The following is a 22,542-nucleotide window of genomic DNA, read 5'->3' on the forward strand; positions in this document are numbered from 1 at the left end:
CCCATCTGTCTTCACTCTTAATTTTGTGTGGTATACATTGATTTCTTTTTTTTTTCACGTTTTTTAAATAACTGTATTTTATTGTCAAAATGAAGTACAGAGGGGTTACAGTTTCATCTGTAATACAGTGAGTACATTTCTTATCCAACTTGTTACCTCCTCCCTCATTTCCCCCTCTTCCCTCTCCATTTCCCTCTCCCCGCATGAGTTGTACAGTTGGTTTACACCATAAAGTTGGATTCTTTTCCTCTTGATTCACATTCACATCCCCCTTTCCAATTGACTCCCCATGCCATTTTTTTCAAGTTCTCACTTCCTGGTATTTATTTTGTTGTACTTTGATTTTGCCTTTCTAAGGAATTGAATTCTTCCTTGAATCTACCATGTTTCAGCAAATATATTTTTAATATTTCCTAGGACTCCTCCTCTCCCCTATCCTCTTCTGTGAGCTACTGAATCTTAAGTCTCTATGGGACCACATTTTTTTCCATTTCATGAACTGACTTCATTTATTTGAAGGCTGGTTTTTCCCACAACATTCCCACAACATTTATGAATTCTTTCTGTGTCTTCTCTATACCTGATTCAATTTAAACTAAATTTAAAATGGAGACAGTGTCAATGATACAACTGCTTACCCTAGATTACTTTGCCTCTGCAGCGTAATTGCCTGGCAGTGTGGGGAGTTACTGGTCTGCAATTCTGCTCACATCTCTGCTCCTCAGCTAAGTCCATTATTCCTGCGATTCTTTCTCTCATCCACTGTTCCCTCTACCCCAGTTTCCATATGTTTCTTTCACCACAAGATGCAGCTACCAAATCTATCAGATTCTCTTAACAAAATCAAGTAGTCTGCTGCTGACACTAACATATTTCCTAAGTATAAAATATTTTCAAATACAAATGATTTTTAGAAGTTAAGCAGTAGTCTTTTCTACCTAGATAAATTGTGGTGCTTTTTCTCAGGTCTGTGACCCACATATAACTATTAGTTATAGTGACTAACTGCCTTATCTTCAAAAGTATATCCTCTGCCACCTTGGAAAGAAGTTCGTGAATTTAGAATGTAATTTAGTTTAATGGAAAATACTCTGTGTGAGTATACATGAAAATATTCCTCAATAGGCCTTTGGCATTTTGGAAAAAAAGCATTTAATAAAACATACATGGTTTTATTCCATGTTTATTGTGTTTCTTTACCTAGGTTTAGTATTTCCCAGTAATCTATACTAGTCTAGGAGTTTTGTGGCTCTAAATAAATATATTATTTTGGAAATCATGTATAATTTTGGAGATTTTATTACTACTCTCCAAAGGGTACTAACATTGAATGTAATTGTATGTATATATACATATGTATGTGTACCCAAGGGGAATTCATGGCAAAAAATTAGGCTGAATGATGTTTTAATTATACATTACAAAATACACCTTTTTGAGCTTTGTAAACTTTCCTGTTCTCTTGCCAAATGGTAAAATTGTGGTGGTAATGTGCATATTTGATTTAGACAACTAATCTCAACTTTTCCATATTAGTGAGTCTAACTGTAAAAGTTGTGCCAGTGGCCTGTTTGCTCTGTGCTTTCAGTATTGGGTCCCTCACATCAGACTTTCTAAGGAGAACTGTATGTCAGATAATGCATCAAGGCAACCGGAGGCTGAGAAACTGACTTTACTGTAGCAAACAGTCCAGGCAAAAAGTAAATTACAAAGCAGCCTTTCTATTCTCAATGCGAAGGAAACTGTTTTTCATTTCATACGTCATTTACACCCAGATGCAGCATTTCAACAAAATCACTAGACTTTAAACAAGATAAATGAGACAGATGTATTCCTTTTCTAGTTCTAAATGTTCTATTGTATTTTCTGTAGTGTATAAATGTAGACATGGCTGTACTTCTCATTTCTTTAGTCATAGATTTAAGAAAAAGAAGATATTTGTAATAAAGAATATGCTGAAAATATACATTTTAATTCTATTGTTGAAATGTAAAGACATTTTTATTACAAGAACTGAATATGTAACTTAAACTCCATTTTGTATGGAAGAGAATACAGGGTTCTCAGCAATTTTGCCCAGATCCAGTGTTTCATAATGATACTTGTTCTCAAAGAATTATTGTTTTTGTTTAATACATTTCAGGAAAATTAGTTTTATGTAAAATTGAGTGAATCATCATTACAAAGTTTAATTTGGTTATTCAAATTCCACTTGCTAAAAACTCATGTGTATCTTCCCATTATTGTAAGTATGCTACAGATATGCCTATATAACCATGATTGTTATATACTACATAAACATGCTTGTTTTTATTTGGAGCATTTGGAGACCATACAGTCAGTTCAAAAACTGTAAAGCCTATAGACAAAAACCACTACTTTGAATCTTTAACCCCAATTTCTTCCATGGGAGCAGGAGGTGTTTCTCTTACTTTTCCTTACTTTAATCTTGTAATATTAAAATAAAGTCTTGTTACAACATTGACTTTTTCACTGTCTCCTTTTCCTGGTACAATCTGAAATGCTTTTTACAAGACGATCTCGAGGACCTGTTTGTGCCTTAACCTGGAAACTCAGAAGTTGAGGGAAGCTCTTATGCATCATGGAGGAACATTATGAGCTTGGCCTGAAATGTTTATAAGTGGGGAAGTTGAATACGTCAGGGTGAATGTCTTCTTTTTACTTGACCAATTCCAATTCATTAAATATTCTTAATTCTGTGTTAATGAGAAACTGACTCATAGAGTGAAAAGTTTGAAGGTGTTGGATTTGAGTTCTTGGTTTTATCATTACTTCTGTTTGATATTTATGAAGTGAAGACTGTGTTTCATAACCTGGAATTTAGTGAAATGTTTCAAATTTGTTTCTGCACTCCTAAGGAATAAACCCAGGGTCTTTTGCAGGCTAGGCAAGTGCTGTACCACTTAAACTATTTTCTAGTTATATTTCATTATGTTTGAGAAGTTGTACAAAGGGAGTAACTAAAAAAATCAGTTTATGAATACAATGCATCTATCATTATTCTCATCCTTCTCAACCCAACACTTCTCAGTTTTCTTAGCTTTGTAGACTATGCACTGAGTTTTACCCAGGCTAGCCTCATACCCATGATCCTTGTGCTTCTAACTTCTGAGTAGCTGGGATGATAGGTGTGTACCACTTACATCTGGATTGTTTCTTTGAAGAATCAGCACAATATAAGAAAAAATACTGTCTTTAATTCACCATGTTATTACTGCTTCTGGCTAATTTGTCAAGAACTTTTCTCTATCTAGACCAGCAACATCAGTATTCTCTGGAACTTAGAAATAGAAAAATTCAGCTCCCTCCACAGAGCTACGGACTGTACATTTATTTATCTTACCCCTAGGTAACTTTTACACAATTAATTTTGAAAAGCACTGAGGTATAGGTAAAGAACAGGTCTTTTGTCTTTCTGCCATTTCTATAGATTTAAAACATATTGATTGGAAGGAAAGGTGACAAAATCTCCTGGCTAGAGTGTAGAAAGAACATTTTCAAGATCAATGGGCTTTTTCTTTGGTAATTTCCAGTGTATTGTTACTCCAATAGTAGCTAGTTTAAAATGAGTTCAAATTAGTGCTATTGTTTGAAATAGATAATACTTAGGTATTTTTCACATGAATTTTAATTTAGGTCACACAATAATGTTTTGAGGCTGATGATACTTATATAGCAACTATAGTCTCTGGATTATAAACATCTATTTCCAAATAAGTAGAAGAGTTTGAAGGTTCCTGAAGAGTAATTAGGGTAAGTCAAGCTCCTTCAGTTTATCTTCTAGAGGTCGTTGGGCCTACATTTTCCAAGGGACGTGATTCACCTACCTGATCCAGCGTTTCTATGCAACCTTGAGTTATCTAGTCATATGATACCTTGGTAACACAGCATGTAACCTTGAGAGTGGGTACACATGACCGGCCTTATGTAACTCTAATTGGCAAAATGCCACCTTTCTCTAATGGAGATGTAAACAGGGACCAGAGTTGGACAGTGTGCAGCTGGTGGACCCAATGTGAACCTGTGAGTCTATGCTGCAATGGGCCAGAGTGCAGAGGGCCATGGTGCTGTTATGCTGTGGACTGCTCATAAGCCTGGGAACAGCAAAGCCTATGAATAAAACAGGACTCCCAATTTCACCATGCCTGCAATTTTTCTTTGGCCTGTACAGATTGGAGAAAGACCTCCTTCAACAGGGTTCTCAACATATAAAATGATCAATGTGTGAAGTGATGCATTATCATCATAAATTATTCAATAAATGTGTACAAATAGTATTAAAAAAGAAAACTTATCTTAGGGAACTAAACCAATTTAAATGATTGAGTCAGGATTTTGACCCAGGTTTGAGTTTGTTACTCAAATAGAAGAGTCATGAAAACATGTCAGCAAGGGTAGAAAATTTACACCTATGTTAGATTTTAATTTTACTGATAAGATGTGATAGGAGCCAGTTCTTTCTGTATGGAATATCATCATGTGTTCAGAGTTGCCTTTTCTCTTCTAGTCTGTGAATAATTTGAGAACAAGTACTACGCTTTACTTATATTCTCTATCTCATGTATGTGGGGGTTGGCACTCAGTAGGCATTCAATAAATATTTATTGAATTCATATTATGACATTCATACTTGAGACAGATTAATTTTGTAGATAATTAACTATATTGAGATATTGAAATAGTGTCATAATACTTTTATAATTTAATTTTGCCTTTACTTTGATCATCTCCTCAGGATCGAAGGAGATGATTTTACCTACCCATTCCAGGTCATTTTAAATTATATTTTTATTATCTTTAACTAGTTTCATTTAACAAATTCAACAAAATATTTTCATACAATGCATCTCTATGCAACCCCTTTCCACATTCTATCCCTCCTCCCAATTTTCCTAAGTTTGTACGATATGTGTTTCATTTTATGACTATGCTCTTCCCCCTTTCCTCTCTGCTTTCATCTATGAATTATTTTTAACCTTAGGTTTTTGCATCTGGTTTGGATTGAATCCATAGGTAATTTAGGGTTCTTCTCTTTACTTACTCTTCACAATAGTATTTATGTATCTGGCATCTGCTCTGCATACCTTCATATCCTCTTCCTATTTCGGCCACCACTGAGAAGACCAATTAGGCATCACTAGTAGCGCCCCTCCTCCTATTGCTGCTGAATTTATCATTTGTTGTAATACAAAATACAAGACATTTGCTGAAGTAATTTATGAAAATAATCTGGACCACTATGTATATAAATAAAATTTCAGAAAACACATGAGACTATGAATGAAGAACAGTTTCTGGTGTTTCACATAAAGTGAAATCTCATGTAATTCATCTCCTTAATATATATCCTTTAACCAAAACAAAAAAGTCATTGCTGAGATCTGATGTTCACAGTTCAAAGCCAGGCCAGGCAGGGAAGGTGAAGATGTGGTGAAAGGACTTTATATTCAACTGATTGAAATGCAAATTATTGAAGATACAATATAAACCAGGGAACTAAAATGAGAATTCTATGGAATCCTGCTATAGTATACTTGACTATCTGAAGGAGTGTAAATCACCATATTTGAGATACCTGCACACCTGTGTTTATATCCCCACTCTTTTATAATAACCAAAATATAGAGCCACCCTTGTTCCCAACATCACATGATTCAATAAAGAAATTGTAGACATACACATTGGAGTTTTATTTACATGAAGAAGCAATCATGTTATTTGCAGAAAAATTAGATAAGATTGGAAATTCTCATGTAAAGGTAAATAGATCAGACTTTCTGAGCCAAGTATCATGTATTTTCTCTCATTGGTGGATAGTTGACAGGAAAAGTGGGAAAATATGAGTAAAGTATGTTATATGACTCTAAAAACAGTCACAGTGTATCCTGTGGGTATTTTTTTTACAATTAACATATGATAACAAAAGTTGAAAGAAAAGAATAAATATAATTTGGTGTTTGCAATCATTCTCAGAAGATCACTTGTTTGTTTAACTCATACTGCTACTCCTCAGTATATAAGGGCATTAGCACAACGGATCCAATTGCTTTCTCAGCTGTGGTAGTCCTGGTACCTGTGCAGAATGTGTTAATAGCTTCAGTCTTAAGAAGCATGGATGTGCCAAGAGAGGCCATATCTTTTGTTATTTCCTAGCTTTTTCTGAATAATGAAATAGTGCAATTAATAGTTTTTTTGTGTGTATGTGTTCATTTGTGGGTTTCATGTATATGTGCGTGTATGTATGAAATCACTAAATTTCAACTTAAATTCCTTGATTTAATATGTACTAGAATATATTCTAGAAATTCTTGGTCTCCTAAAATTATTTTCTATGTATCCTTTCTGAACTGAAACTTTTCTTGACTATTGGAAGCTGTTCTCCACTAAATGGTGAAAAAAAAAAAATCCAGAAAAAGAAGAATATGGGGTTATGGTGACAAAGGACTCCAGAAAGGCAAACAAAGAATCTGAATAAGATGGTGAGCAGAGGGCCATCAATATTGCTTTGTCATTGATATAACCAATTTGAATTGTGATAATGTAACTCAAGGTATTCTCCAATAATTGCACCATATTTTAATAGGATGATGTGAGGATAACATGATCAGTTAAGACTTGCCTAGTTCATTATCTATATTTTGCTTTGACATTGCTTATAAATTTGCAATCCTGCTTTTAAAGAGCCCTTTTCTCTGAGCAAAATCAAAGTTACATTCCTTTCAGTTTAACTTCTCATGAATTTGTTCATCTGACAATGATAGTGCTGCCTGCCCTTTAGAGCTAGGTTTATGCTTATACTTTAACATTTCAAATAATTACGGAAGAGATAAATGACAAAGGTCTGTTTTTCCATCTGGGTCTTGAATATTTGGGAGTGTATCTTTTAGTACTAGTATTGTATTAATATTCTTAGCATGAGTATATTTTATTCACTCTTATCAGTATTCATTAGTTTTTTTTAACATAATAGCAAACATCATGAAAACAAGTAAGTAGCAAATTTTGGGACATTGAAGGCCATATGGTTTCTGTCCCTACTACTCAACTACACTATTTTGATATGAAAGCAACTGCAAGGACTACATAAACAATTGGATGTGATTGCATTGTAAAGACCCTGCATTTAAAAGAACGTGCATCCAGCTACATTTACTCTAGAAGCCATACTTTGAAGACTTCACTTAGTTTTATATAGTTTAGTTTATATAGTCTTACAAGAATTCAAAGTGGGGGTTGGGAATATGGCCTAGTGGCAAGAGTGCTTGCCTTGGGTTTGATTCCTCAGTGCCACATATATAGAAAAGGCCAGAAGTGGTGCCATGGCTCAAGTGGTAGAGCACTAGCCTTGAGCAAAAAGAAGCCAGGGACAGTGCTCAGGCCCTGAGTCCAAGGCCCAGGACTGGAAAAAGAAAAAAAAAAGAATTCAAAGTGTCTCTAATAATATAGAAATAAACATCACCTTTCACAAAAGCAAAGATGCCAATTTTCACTATGTAGTAAATTTTGGTATACATTATCATCTGCTTTCTTTTTATATATATGCTTCCTTCCTCTCTTTTCTATTTTACTTAGGTGTGCTGTCTTGACTTTTCTGTTGTTATGGTTTCTGGCCTTTGCCCTTATAGGCACTGCTTTAGAAACCAGAAAAGCCAGATTCTACCCTACACTTCTACAATGTGTTAATATTTAGATAAATGAAAATTCCATCTATTCTGAAGGCTTCAGTTTTCCTTTATGAGAGAGTTTTATCAAGTTTATGAATTACAAAGACTGTCATTTCAAATGCTTTGCTATAATTTAATTTCAAACATTGATTCATGCAGTTATTTTCTGACCTGTCTTCCCACAAAAGAGTAACTCAAGTCATATTATACATAAACATGTCATTAGATTATTTATACCCAAGTTTTTAATTAGAGAATTTAGTTATCAATAAATGGTTTAGATCTCAGTCCTAGTTTATCATGAAGCTAGTTTCATTTTAACCACACAGATTCCCTACCAAGTAAAGAATAGAGAGTAATTATTGTGTCTCCAGATAACTATAAAATCTATCCATAGTAACAATATTCTGAAGGTATTGGTTGCCTTATAAATTAAAGACTTGTCAAGTAATTTATTATATAAGTGCAATTTTAGGTGTTTATAAATCCATTGGTGCTGATACTGTTCAGAGAAGTTGTCAACTGCAGCATAGAATTTTATTTCAATAGGTTTGGCTTTATAAAAGATTTTTAGAAACAAGAGAATAAAGTCTGTAGTTCATTGTTGGAGAACTGAGCAAAAATCAAGAAAGAGTTTATTGTCTTTGTTTATCTCTACAGATAAACACAAGTGACCAGGTTATCTAGGTAGTAGCTCAGAGGCAGTATATTTAAAATAAAATGAGCAACAGTTTTGTCAACAGAACAATGATAGACAAAATTTTCCCCAAATGTATGAAATCAAAATCTAAAGCAAACAAAAAGATTGGATATAATCAGGCTCTTGTGCAATTGCATTTTTATTATAAATCTTAATTTTAGGTTTATAAATCAATTGACTTCCATTTTTTTAGTTACAGAAAATAAGTAGTGTCAGTATTGACTACACAGTTGGTGGTACTGATGGGAGAAAAACTTGGAAAATTATTTTCAAGAAAGGAATCTAGCTCGTTAATCAGCTGGACTTACAATAGTGAACAAGAGGAGCATCATTCTGTTATGAAAATTGTATGCATTGTTATGTCCATGTTGTTCCTCCTCTCTTCACACTTCATCCATGATGGTCCACATCTGGAATGGATTTTGCACATAGTAGTTGCTCCTGGGAAATTTAAAAGAATTAAATTCTCTGAGAAGTAAGCCTTATTTTTTTCAGAGGACCATCTTCTCAGCTTTACCGGTAATCATAAAACAAGTTGAAAAGGTTCATATTTACCTAGGTCAAGAACTAATGCTAAATTCTGTATTTATGCTAGACTGTTAAGTTCTAGATTAATGATTACAGAGCTCATGCTCTGTACTAGGAATAAGAGAGGAGCACAAGAGAGGAGCACACAACACAAGTCTTAAAGTTGTGAGAAGAATTTATCATTTCAATTTCATTTTATTCTCTTCCAATAAATATAAATTTATTGGACGTATATTGTGAGCCAGATATTGTGCTAGGCCCTGAATTTCAATCACTTTTCAAAATAACATTGCAAAATGATATTTTAGTTCCCTCTTTTATAGATGAATTTTGTAGGTCTCTCAAAAGTGATAAACTCTATTGAAGCAATCCTACAAATAGTAATTTACAGAGTGGGGTGAAATATAAGTTTGTTTTCTGCCAATGCTATAATTTTTTTCACCATAGTACATTGTTCTGTTTATAAAGCCCTAATTTGTGGTGCATTTAAAAAGAAGTTCTTTTGTCTGCCTATTTACCTACATGGTCTCAGGCCTGCTAGAGAAGTGCTCTAGCACTTTAGCCACATTCCCAGTCCTGTTTGCATGAGTTTGGTTTTTGATGGTCTTAAAACTATCCATGCTTTCAAAAATGTGTATAAAGACTTAGGAACAGGTTCAATAAAAGGTGTGTATAGGAAGAAACAGTAAAATATTTTACTAAATGAGTAAACTAAAATGGTTTGAATATGAAATATCTTCATGGCACTATACTGGGAGGTCACTGAAACTTTAGTAAGTGGGTCCTAGTTACAGAAAGTAGATCACATGTGGCATGACTTTGAAGTGTATCAGTCACTCATTGTTTCCTGGTTCCAATGAGAAGAGGTGTACAGTTGTCCTCTGTTATGTCCTTTCATCATGATGTTTTTGGCATAAAAGCATTGGAGCCAGCTGACCATGGACTGAAACCTCTGAAACTGTGAGCCCTAAATGAAAATGTTCTACCTTAAGTTGTCATCTCAGATATTTTGTCACAGCAATGAAAAACTATTCCTTTGCTGCTAAAATGTTTGATCTGTGTGAATGTGGATAGTTTGAATGGACTTTTTCATCTCTGACTTGCATTTACTCCAAGCTTCACAGTCTCTCTTTGTTTTTTTTTTTTATTTGACTCAGATCTTATATCTTTTCCCAAGAGCAAAAGAAACTAATGATTACTACAAGGCTAGCCTTGTCAGCAAACGATCTCTTGTCTTGTTAGTGATTTTCCAGAAGCTTAAAACAGCAGTTTCTATGAGTGTTGAGGGCTGACAGTGATTTAAAAAGTAACAGGCTATTTCTGAAATCTTGGAATAGTTTGGAAATACATCTTTGTCTCTCAGTTAGTTAGGTTTTCTATGTGATTTATGTGTTCTTTTCCCTTTAGTTGTTCTATCAGTTGAGCACTTGTCATCTGTAGCTTAATGAGCCTATTGAATGCCTTCATTAGATAGGTCGTTCTGCACAAAAGAAGATTTAAAAAAAATTCTCTGCCCCTTTTGGGTCTTCGTATCTGTACATTCTCTTAGTCAGTGCCCCATCAAATAATTCTTCAAGAAGACTCTAGGGAGGTCCAAGAAGAATCCGAGAAGACTAAGACAGGATTCTTGTGCCTACAGGGTTCAAAGAGGCACACACGGGCAAATAACTTACCAAACAGTATGATAAATAATGAAACAGTGATATGTACAAATTGCTATCGTAGCACAGTTAAGGGATACCATCCCTCAAATTGCTGACAGTGCCCATAGGGGCTGAGAGAGTTTCACTCGTATTCATTATATCATAGGATCTAAGATTTTTGAATAACATTATGAGTGATGGTTGCAGCTCATCTAGCAAGAATATGACCTTTGAGGACTGAAGCTATACTTTGATGGATCCTCTATCCTAAACATGCAATCAATCACAGGAAATGTTACAAAACAGTGTTGTTTGACACAGAATCTATCATAAGATCTCTGTTATCTGGACTCTCTCCTGCCTCCCTACGTTGTTTCCTTTGTTATTCAAGAAGTGTCTAAATACATTCATACTTTATACTTTGGAAGAATGAATGTATTAAGGTTTGATTAACTTCAGCTTTTCTTTTACTCTGGCCTTTTGGGTCATTTGGTGTTGCTTCTCTAGTTTCTTAGCTGAATAATAGCTTTATGTCAATTGAATATTTCTTTACTTTTACTATTAAAATTTAGCTCTCTAAAATTTCCAACATACAGCTTTAGCTATATACTGAAGATTTTCATATGATATGTTTTATTTCTTAAGTTCTCAAACATTTGTATCTTTAATTTTTGTCTTCAACTTTGTAATTGACAGAGAGCTGCTTAATTTGTAAGTGGTGAAGTTATGGGGTCATATTTGTGACATTGCTATCAGAGTTTATGAGCTATATTATCTTTAAATTTCAGAGTCTAATTAGGTTCCACTGTAGCCAGATATTTGATCAAATTTATTCATGTTTCTGAAGAAATTATTTTTACTATTGATCGGGCACAAAGATATACATGCAGTTTGTGTGTGTGTGCGTCTGTGGTGTATGTTTGTTAAACTGAGCTTGTCCATTTTATTATTCAGACACTATTTTTTGGCATGTGCCCTTCCCAACCCTTGCTGTACCATTGGTGAATTTTTTTTGTTAAAATGTGTCACTTTCTGGAATGCTTAATGCATTTCATTATTGTTTTTTTGTTTTGTTTTGTTTTTTGTTTTTTTTTTGGCCAGTCCTGGTTCTTGGACTCAGGGCCTGAGCACTGTCCCTGGCTTCCTTTTTGCTCAAGGCTAGCACTCTGCCACTTGAGCCACAGCGCCACTTCTGGCCATTTTTTGTATATGTGGTGCTGGGGAATCGAACCCAGGGCCTCATGTATATGAGGCAGGCACTCTTGCCACTAGGCCATATCCCCAGCCCTTCATTATTGTTTTTTGAAAAACAAGTTTTATCTAGTTTCATTAGTGTTTGTAGGTTGAAGTTCTTAAAATTTCATATCTGACCAACCTAATATTTCATTCAGATCATAGGTATTCCATAGGTATGTATGTAGTTATTCTTTCTATTTGCACCTTCATGACATGTTAGTATATCCTTTTTTCCTTTTGGAAAATTATCTTTAAGTAGTTGTAAAGAGGGTGTATTATATAACAAAGAAGTTTATGAATATAGTACATCTTGACCAGTGTCACCCCTCCAACATTCTCACCCCCGTTAACCTGCCCCTTCCCTTACTTTTTATATACAATGAATTCTTGAGTGCATTCTGATGGAGAGTATATAATTTTATTTTGTTTCTCTTTAAAACACAAAAATTGAAAATAAATACTTGGAACAGAATTTGCAGGATATTCACCAAATCTGCTTTCTCTTGTGTTTCATCCAGGGAAATTTTCTGTTCATATCCACTTACTTATTGTCATTGAATTTAATAATACCTTACAGTTCACCTAAATTCCTGTGGTTGTACCTACACTATCTCCGTAATCTTATCTGAGTATATTGGAAACCGTGTATCCTGGTATTGGAAGTAGGAAATTGAAAGGGAATACCAAATTTGAGAGACACAGGGTAAAAAAAGACAACTACAAAAGCAATACTTGCAAAACTGTTTGGTGTAAGTGAACTGAACACCTCCGTGGGGGGGGGGAAGGGAAAGGGGGAGGAGGGAGGAGGGTATGAGGGACAAGGTAACAAACTGTACAAGAAATGTATCCAGTGCCTAACGTATGAAACTGTAACCTTTCTGTACATCAGTTTGATAATAAAAATTTGAAAAAAATTCATTATATATATGTATTTATATGTATTATTCGTATGAGTCAATTTTTTCTGTTTATTCATCTCTAAATAATTTTCCTTCCAGCAGAATGTCTTGATTTTTATGTACTTGAATTGTCATTTTTAATAAATTAAAAAATTTTATTTAGTAGCATGCACATTTATGTATGTTATCAAATTTATAGATCAAATATATACTCCCTCCTTCCCCTAAATTATTTACTTGTCCACTTTTATTTCCACCATTACCTTTTCACTTTTATATTGCTGAATACTCTCCAACTCCTCATTCACCATCTTCTGCCCTCTATATTTCTTTTAGATTTTCTAAAATAGTTTGGAAGTCTCATTATAGACTCTGCATATTTTCAATTAGATAATTCCTCTTTAGTTTGAAGAATCTTTATAATTATCTTTTATGAGTTCTCAGAGTCATTATGCTCATTGATTGAATTATAATAAATATGATGCAACTCATTTTTCAATATAATTTCTCGTACTTTTTTCAGATTTGTGTTCTAATTTAATATTCATTGACCAAGGTATTTTTTGAATGAGTTCTTCAGAAACGGTCTTCTTAGCCCTACCAAGTCTTAAAATGTATTTTCATTGTTGTTTCATGTAAGTGAGAACTGGTGAAATATTGACTTCTTAAAATTCTTTTCTCATCGTAAGCAGCAGATGTTGCTGCATTGTGTTCTAGCTTCTAGTATTGCATTTGACATGGTCAATTCCATGTTTATCTTCCTTTAACAAACAACCTATTTTTGTTTTGATGCTACTGGGTTATGAACTCAAGACCTGGAGTTTGCTAGGTAGGCATTCTATGACCAGAGCAGTGCCCTGATGTCATGCTTTTTCTTTATTGAGGCTTTGAAAAGGGTTTTTTTCAATCCCTGGAATTCAAAACTATAAGGATGACCCAATAATGTCTTTTCTTCATTTGATCTACTTGAGCTTCAGCAATCACATTGGCTCTAAATTTAGTTATTCTTTAGCTCAAGAAAGTTGCTGCTCTTATATTAATGGCATTTAGATTTTCTTCTAGCTAGTTCTCTTTTCTTTAGAAGGTCCTAGTAATCATATGCTGGATTTCCTTATTTTTTCCTGCCTTTTTGTCTATTAAATTCATTTGTCTGTGCTACTGTGTTTTTCCTTTAAATTTTTTCCCCTGAACCAGTATGAACATTCTTCAATATCTTATTGTATTTTTAAAATAATCAATGGCTTTGTAGAGGTATACATAATATATTAAAATAAGTGGAAATATATGTGTGTGTATATGTATATGTGTGAATAAATATATCTGTGAAATAATTACTACATTCAAGTTACTATTCAAAAATTTTATTGTACCTTTCCCTTTTCTTTCTTTTGTGGTAAGAACAATTAACATGAACTCTATCTTTACTGATTTTTAAGTGTACATTATAGTACTGTTAGGTATAAACAATATACCATGTAACCGATGTGTAGATCTTTCTTATTTATTTTGCATAACAGCTGCAATAAATGCATTGAGAGTGACTTCTCACTATACTCACCTCCCAGTTTTTATCAAAGGCCATTTTATTCTTTGTTTGTATAAGATTGACCAGACTAATCACTTCATATGAGTGGGATCATGCATTATTTTTCCTTTGATGATGGGCTTATTTCACTTAACCTAATGTCAAAGCATCTTTTGTTCTGTGCTATATGAAGTTTTTTTTTCTTTCTGTAAGCTGCATAACTTTCCCATGTATGTCTATACCATACTTTAAGTTTTGGTTTTTCCATATCTTCACTATTGCCAATACGATTTCACTACATACAGCAGTGAAGTTAATTCACTGAGTTCTTGCTTACAATGCCTACAAGTGGGAGTACTGGATGATATGGTAGTTTTACACTTTAATTCCTATTTTTTTTGCCTTTTCTTTTTTAAGTATTGAGAATTGAACCCAGGACGTTAAGCTTGCTAGGCAAGTTCTTTGCCACTGAGCTACATCCCAGCCCTACACTTTAATTCTTTCAGGAGTTTTTCATAATAACTACACCATTTCATTTTTTCCAGGAACATTATACAAAAGTACCCATTTCTATATATCCTCCACACTTGTCATTTTTAATATCCATGCTGATAAGTGGGAGATGATGTCTCGTTGAAGTTTTGTACATTTTCCAGATGACTAGTGATATTGAGCATATTTTCCTGTGCTTGTTGGCCATTCACTCTCTTGCTTTTGTAATAGTCAACTTTTCTGCTCTTTTAAAATCAGGTTACTTGCTATTGAGTTGTAGAAAATCCTTATATATTTTGTATGTTAGTTCCTCATCAAATGTATAGTTGGCAAATACTTCCTCTTTCTTACTCTGTAGGTGGCCATTTTCATTTGCTTAAATGCTTCCTTTGCTGTTATTTTGGATTGATATAGTTCCTTGTTTAGTTTTGTTTTTCTGGCTTCTGCATCTTATGTCATACCTAAGAAATAATTGTGAGAACCAAAGTCATGACTCTTTTCTGCTGTGTGTTTTTCTAGGAGTATTATAGCTCCAGGATGTCTATTCTTATGCATTTGATTAATTTTGTGTTAATTTTTTCTTTCAATTTTTAAATTTTTATTGTAAAACTGATGTATAGAGGGGTTACAGTAACATGTCAGGTAATAAATACATTTGTTTTTGAACAGTGTAGCCTCTTCCCTTATCCTCTCCCACTTTGATACCCCCCACCACTAGTTGTGTAGTTAATTTTCAATAGTGTCTAGTGAGTGTCACTGCTGCATTTGTGTGTAACAGAGATCCAATTCTATTATTCTACAAATATTCTGTGTTCTCACCACCTTTTGTTGAAGGGACTATTTTCAACTTTTCTTGGCAACCTTTGTTGAAGGTCATTTGACCTTATATGTGTATATTTATTTCTGGGTTGTCTATTCTGTTGCACTAATTTACATGTCTAGCTTCATTCCAGTTTCCTACTGCATTGACTACTGTTACTTTGTAATATATATCAATATCAGGAAGTCTGATATCTTCAGCTTTTTCTTCTTGTGCAGTATTGCTTTGGTTATCTGGAGTCTTTTGGTTTTCATAAGAATTTTAGAGCATTTTTTCTATTTCTAAAATAATATGCAATTTAGATGTTGAAAGCCATTGTGTCAGCCCACTGTTGTTGACAAGAACAGCTGAGTGCTCACAGAGCTGCACACGGAAGTTCCCCTCCCTGCAATGAGTGCATCTCATCCATGAACTGAACTGCACCGTGCCATCTTTGTCTAATCCCCCAGGAAATTGTGGAGATTTCAGGTTTCAAATTCTACTGGAGAGACAAGCTTGGTTAAAAAGTACTAGGTTTTAGTTAATTATTTTCTCAAAATAAAGCCAATGAAATTCTTTTTCTGAACCTTTTTCAATGGAGACTTTATATCTTGTATGCCATCATCAATCTTGTCTAGTCTCCAACATTTGGTCAGGGTTTTTCTTAGCTATACATTTTGTCTTACAAAGAAAGCAAGGCTTTGATCTCTGCATGCCCTCTTCCCCAAATACATCTCTCCATTATCTCTGTTTACAACTGCTATCTCACTGAAAAGAGAGGAAACAGGGAGGTAAGTAGAACCACTCCCTCTTTGTGTTTAGTCTGTCTTCATACACCAACCACTGCCATAGGTTTTCACAATCTTAGCAGATCACCCAATCATAAGTGACAAAACTATGGATTTATTTTTGTTATAACTCTATCCCAAAAGGTTATCTTAGTATGTTTTGTGTAACCAGTGACCTATGGGACACGAAAAATAATCTCTGTCCTCTAATTCTGACTGATTTCCCAACAGTATGTTTATTCTGTCCCTGGACTTCTGGCTGTGAGCTTGCTCTCTCTCTCTCTCTCTCTCTCTCTCTCTCTCTCTCTCTCTCTCTCACACACACACACACACACACGTCACTGTTTTTGAGGTTGAAGGATTGCTCTTATTGTTTGACTACTAGGGAAGAAACTCTCTGCCCATAACCTAGTCAATCAGTGGCCTTATGATTAAAGGGTAATTTCTGGCTTCATTTTCTACACCTGTTAGCTGTACCTAAATTCAAACTTCTTTGTTTAGGACTTTGTTCTCTGAGACTAGCTATTTACCTCTTCTAATTAATATAGTTGTTGTGAAGTTGAAATGAGACAGTGTGAGAAACTATTTTTCTAGACTACATAGTCATTGTTGTTTATGTCCCAATGAGTGTAATCGCCTTGAATTTGATTCTGTGTTTGGATCTCTATGTATGTCATATTTATCTCCAGGGTTTATTTGCTACTTTTCAGTTGTGACATAAAGCATAATAGTGGGTTTAAATGCTATCCTGCCTCCTTGTTACCACACCGCTTTTTGTTTGTTCAAAACTCCATGACATTTAGATATAAGTCCTTCAAGAACACACATCCGGGGCAGGGGATATGGCCTAGTGGCAAGAGTGCTTGCCTCGTATACATGAGGCCCTGGGTTCAATTCCCCAGCATCACATATACAGAAAATGGCCAGAAGTGGCGCTGTGGCTCAAGTGGCAGAGTGCTAGCCTTGAGCAAAAAGAAGCCAGGGACAGTGCTCAGGCCCTGAGTCCAAGCCCCAGGACTGGCCAAAAAAAAGAACACACATCCTTCCCAAGTATACATATCTATTGAATTAGCTAAATGTGTATTTAAATTAGTTTTTTGAAGCTCTGTCATGAATTCTGTTTTCTTATACATTTTCTAAGAGTGCAGAAATAAGTTACTGTGGCTATTAAAACTTAGTATAGAAAATTTAGTATAGAAAACAATGCTCAAGTAATTGAATCAAAGCAATTTAAAAAGTGTCACCATGCCCTTGCCCTGCGTCAAAAGCCAATTACCTTCTTTGTTCCCTAGAACAACTGACTATTGAACACATATACGAAACCTGTTACTTTAAAAATACTTTTCATGGGGCTGGGAATATGGCCTAGTGGCAAGAGTGCTTGCCTCGTATACATGAGGCCCTGGGTTTGATTCCTCAGCACCACATATACAGAAAATGGCCAGAAGTGGCGCTGTGGCTCAAGTGGTAGAGTGCTAGCCTTGAGCAAAAAAGAAGCCAGGGACTGTGCTCAGGCCCTGAGTCCAAGGCCCAGGACTGGCCAAAAAAAAAAAACACAAAAAAATTTTCATATGAATATGTGTATATGTATATTGTATTGCATTCATATGTAAATATTTGTATGATCTGAGTTTGTTTTGTGTGGGAAGTGGGGCCAAGGAATGAATGTAAAGACAATATACATAAGTAGGCTGGTAGATAAATGATTACTAATGTGTGCTTACTGCTTGGAAACTCTTAAATATCTCCAAGTTTGGTTTGCCAAAGCTGTTTGCAAACAAGGCTAGGGGAGCTAGCTGGGAGAAACTTGGGTCTGGCACTTTGCACTCATAGTTACATAACTGGAATCTAAAGGCTCAATCCTGAATTCCTATTTAACTTTCAAAAAATGATAAGCAGAGAAGGTGTGTGTGTGTGTTTGTGTGTGTGTGTGTGAGAGAGAGAGAGAGAGAGAGAGAGAGAGAGAGAGAGAGAGAGAGAGAGAGAGAGAGAGAGAGAGAGAGAGAGAGAGAGAGAGAGAGAGTTTGGCTATTAAAAACAAATGACCTAAAATTCAGTCTTGTGTTTTACAGAGCACATTTCAGTCCAGAGAATTTTTTGGAAGGACACATGAAGTAAAAAGAAATGCTGCAGATTGTGAGTAAAGATATAATTCCTTGAGTACTGGCATAAAAGGAACCTGGCTGCTTCCTTTGAATTTGTGGGACTAATTAAAACTAGCATCTCACAGAATAAAACAGTTGTGGGAAGAGAACATAGTCAGTTGCTATTGTTGAATGTGTCACTAGAGATTACTGTTATATTTATGGTTAAAAGGTCTTTGAAAGTGCAAAAGACAATGGTATTCTGGAAACAGCCTAGAAAAATTCATCTATGGTCAATCTCACTGTGCAAAGTGTAATTCTAGTAATGAATAATGAAATGGGATAATTGGAGCCTGATTTAAAAAGCATTATAAAATTCAGGAAAATGACTTAATGTGTATAATAAACTTAACTTGTGAATCAGTGAAATGGAAAGTTATGGGTTCAGTATTATTTTAAACCCTTAAAAGTTGAGAAAGTCTTGACAAAGCTTTGGACTTTTCTACTGATTTTCAGCCTGTTGTAAGGATTCACTTTCTAACTCCAGGAGTCTGTTTTGCAGCTGATTCTGTCATATCAATTTGTATCTGTCCTCTGGCATGTAACTAAGAATTAGACATGTGTTTAAGATTACATGTGTTAGGGAAGACATAGGAGAGGGATACTTGTGTATGTGTGTGTGTGTGTTTGTATGTGCATGCATGTATGCACACATGCTAGTATACAGCTTAAACTCAGGGGTTCACATTTTTATTTGGATTTTTTGCTCAAGCTTAGGGCTCTACCACTTGAGTCACACCTGCACTTCTGGCTTTTTGTTGATTAGCAGTAAGAATCTCATGAGCTTTCCTTTCCCAGTTGGCTTCAAATAATGATTCTCAGATCTCAACCTCCTCAGTAGCTAGGATTATAGACACGAGCCGCTAGTATCAGGTACTATTTTATTTTAATGAGAGGCCTTAAGTGAGTTACCTCACCATCCTATCACAGATGCATTTAAAATATAAGATACTCCTGAAAAAAATAAGCCCTGCACACTACTACCATGCAACCCAGTCCTCTGTAAGAATGAAAGTTCAATTATGCCAGAATACTTCATCAGTCCTGAGTAATTGCTTTTCTTTAAGTGCTTTGGAGGAAAATTGTCTGGAAATTACATTTTACAACCATAAAATTAGGAAGGTATTTATATAAACCAATTTTATTCCACAGCCCTAAATAAATAAAAACTGTAGTTCCTTGAAAATATTTTGTATAAGCAAATTATTTAACTTTTTGGTACAATACTAGAATGTTTGGAAATAGAGTTGTTACTCCTCTGGTTGTCTCTATGTTTTGTAAAGTGTAACATACCCTGTTTGGGAATAATTGTTATGGAGATTAAAAGAAAAAATTCTAACTTGCACTTCAAATGTTTCCTTGGAGAAACATATCTCAGTTTTGTATATATCTTTTGAGATTGCTTGTACCTGGTTTGCTCATTTGGAGACATCACACATATTTTAACAAATTAAGCATGAAGTGGTTCTACAAATGCTACTGTAATTGCTTATGGAATAGTGGTTTGCATATTGAACTTGATAGTGATGATGAGTTCTACTTATAAAAGCATAGACATATGTCATTCTATTTCTTGTAAATTGAATAAAACATGAATATTCTTCAATATTTTATTTTTCTTCTAAAATCTATTTATCAAAATTAGTAATCTTTCACTCATTCATGGGCCATCATGTATATTTCAAGTAACCTATTTCCACCAACTTGACCAGTTGATTGAGTAAACTGGCAAAGTTGTTTAACATCAAAAAATTCAGGCTATAAAAAATGTATGTCCCCTTGGAAAAACAACCATAGAAACAGTCATAAACTTTCTCATCAATTTCTTCTAGATTCTAAGTTTGCACTGCTCTCTCTTTTTTGATGAAATAATCATCATGCTATTGTTCCAGGGACCTCTATCCCTTCTTAAGCTCCTTGTCTTCTGGCTCAAGTTCTGAAGACTTGATCTTAATGGCTTTGGCACATACAATGTTAGCAGCATTCCTTCCTCTTCATCTCTACTCTTAGTATACTAGGTTACATTACCATTATGACTGCAATTAACTCTCTAATGACTTGCTAATGACTGTCTTTGTTAAGCTTTGAGATATTCCTGTACTCTGTTATCCACCTTGAAAACTAAGCCATTTTATTACAAACCCCATAAATATTGCCAGAGTTTTCTGTGGTCCAGTGGCTTTCATTTTGCAAAGTGGATCCATTCTAAAAATATAGCTAACAGAAATGGTTGCTACCATTTCCTCCTTCAGTACAATTGTTAAATTGCTCTCTGCAGGTGTACTTCTTTTTATGCAATGAAGTTATTTATGCATATTAGCAAACACTTATAGAAATGATCATAATTTCAATGCAAAGAGCTAGTCGTAAGTTTTGTAAACAATGAATTTTTAAAAAGTTAATTTATATATTTTTAGTGGGAAGTTTGGGGTCATTCCTACTATATTTGTTTTCCTTAAAGTAGAAGTTCTTTACCATGTGCCTAAAGCTCTTACCTTTGAGCATTGGGTGTTCTCACCCACACTGATCAGAGGAGCTGTTCATTAGAAGAGACCCAAGAAAATAGGTCAAAGTCAGGGAGACAGCCTGAGCTGACTGCTTAGCAGTGTTCAGATCCCACACAAACATTTGTCTGATGGGTGATCTGGGACTGGGAAGTCTCATTGCAAAATGAAGACTGAATCCTAACTCATGTCATAGCTCACATTTGGAAATCTCCCTATCACAAGCTTTTATTTAACGAGGCTAAGTGGAAAGAATTAAGTACTATCTTTACTCGTTATTTAACTTTTAACATTCAAAAGAACAACATGCTCTTCCAGTGCATCCTTAGGGAAGTACAGAAGCTGATTTGAGCTAACAAACACAAAGAGCCACCAGAGCCCCAGTCTTAGGTAATTAAATATAGTGTTTCACTCATGAAGTCAATTAACACTTTCAAGTACACAATATTTTCATCTTCCTTGCTTCCTGGATAAAAAGTGGACCTCTTAAAATTTTAATGAAAAAAGACAGACAAATGTTGAATCTTTTACTATGAGCCATGAACTTTTATCATCATGGGAAGCTGTATTAACAAGCAGGCATAGTTTGCCTCATCATAGCAGATTTACTACTCGTTTCTTAATTCTTAAGGGTTACACCCAACTTCTTTGTTATATATTATCCAAGCACTTTGGAAGACTTGTGGTAAGTCATGTAGTTTTGTAATATCCCGAAGTGGTACAGTGTTAGGTAAGTCAGGTTTCCATTACTATAACTTATCATGATACTCAACTTATTAAGAGGAAAGGTTTGTGTTTAATCACAGTTAGTTTGGAGATTTCAGTCCATAATCAGTTGGCCCATTGGCTTTGCGAATGTGCCAGTGGACCACATCACATCTTGGCAACATGGTATGGCAGACTACAATTACTTATTTTACTCATCCCAGCCACAGGAAGAGACCACAGCCCAAACACAGGAAGAGACCAAGATCCCACAATCCACTTTAATGGTGTTCCCTTCCACTTAACACCTCCCCTAAAAGGTTCCACCACTTTCCAACTGTCTCATCTTGAGGACCAAGCCTTTAATGAGTGGGCCTTTAGAGTGATTTATTCATACATACCAATGTTGTAGCAGGTTTTGAAGCTGTGAGTGTATCTATAGTGCCATTCTGACTTTGTTCTGAACTAAAACTACTGACATAGGGCATGTCAAGCTTTGCCTCTTCTATAATCTTGCTGGAACTTCAAAGAAAACTTATTTTGTTCTAATGCTGCCTGGGGGTCATGCAATCTGTAGAGGACCCTCGAGACTGTCCTACACCTTCAGTGTTTCACCTGGTTCCCTAGGAAGTCATTCCACTGCTTTTCACATCAGCAAAGGTTGGGAGGAACTAGGGAAATTGAGCTGCATTTCAAGGCTTTTCCCAGGAAAGGATCAGTGGTTGCCTCCCTATGCCCTTAAAGCCACACATAAACCTCTTCTTTTTTTTTTTTTTTTTTTTTGGCCAGTCCTGGGCCTTGGACTCAGGGCCTGAGCACTGTCCCTGGCTTCTTCCCGCTCAAGGCTAGCACTCTGCCACTTGAGCCATAGCGCCCCCTCTGGCCGTTTTCCAT

This window comes from Perognathus longimembris, chromosome 28, assembly GCF_023159225.1.
Source record: "Perognathus longimembris pacificus isolate PPM17 chromosome 28, ASM2315922v1, whole genome shotgun sequence".
NCBI lineage: Eukaryota > Metazoa > Chordata > Mammalia > Rodentia > Heteromyidae > Perognathus > Perognathus longimembris.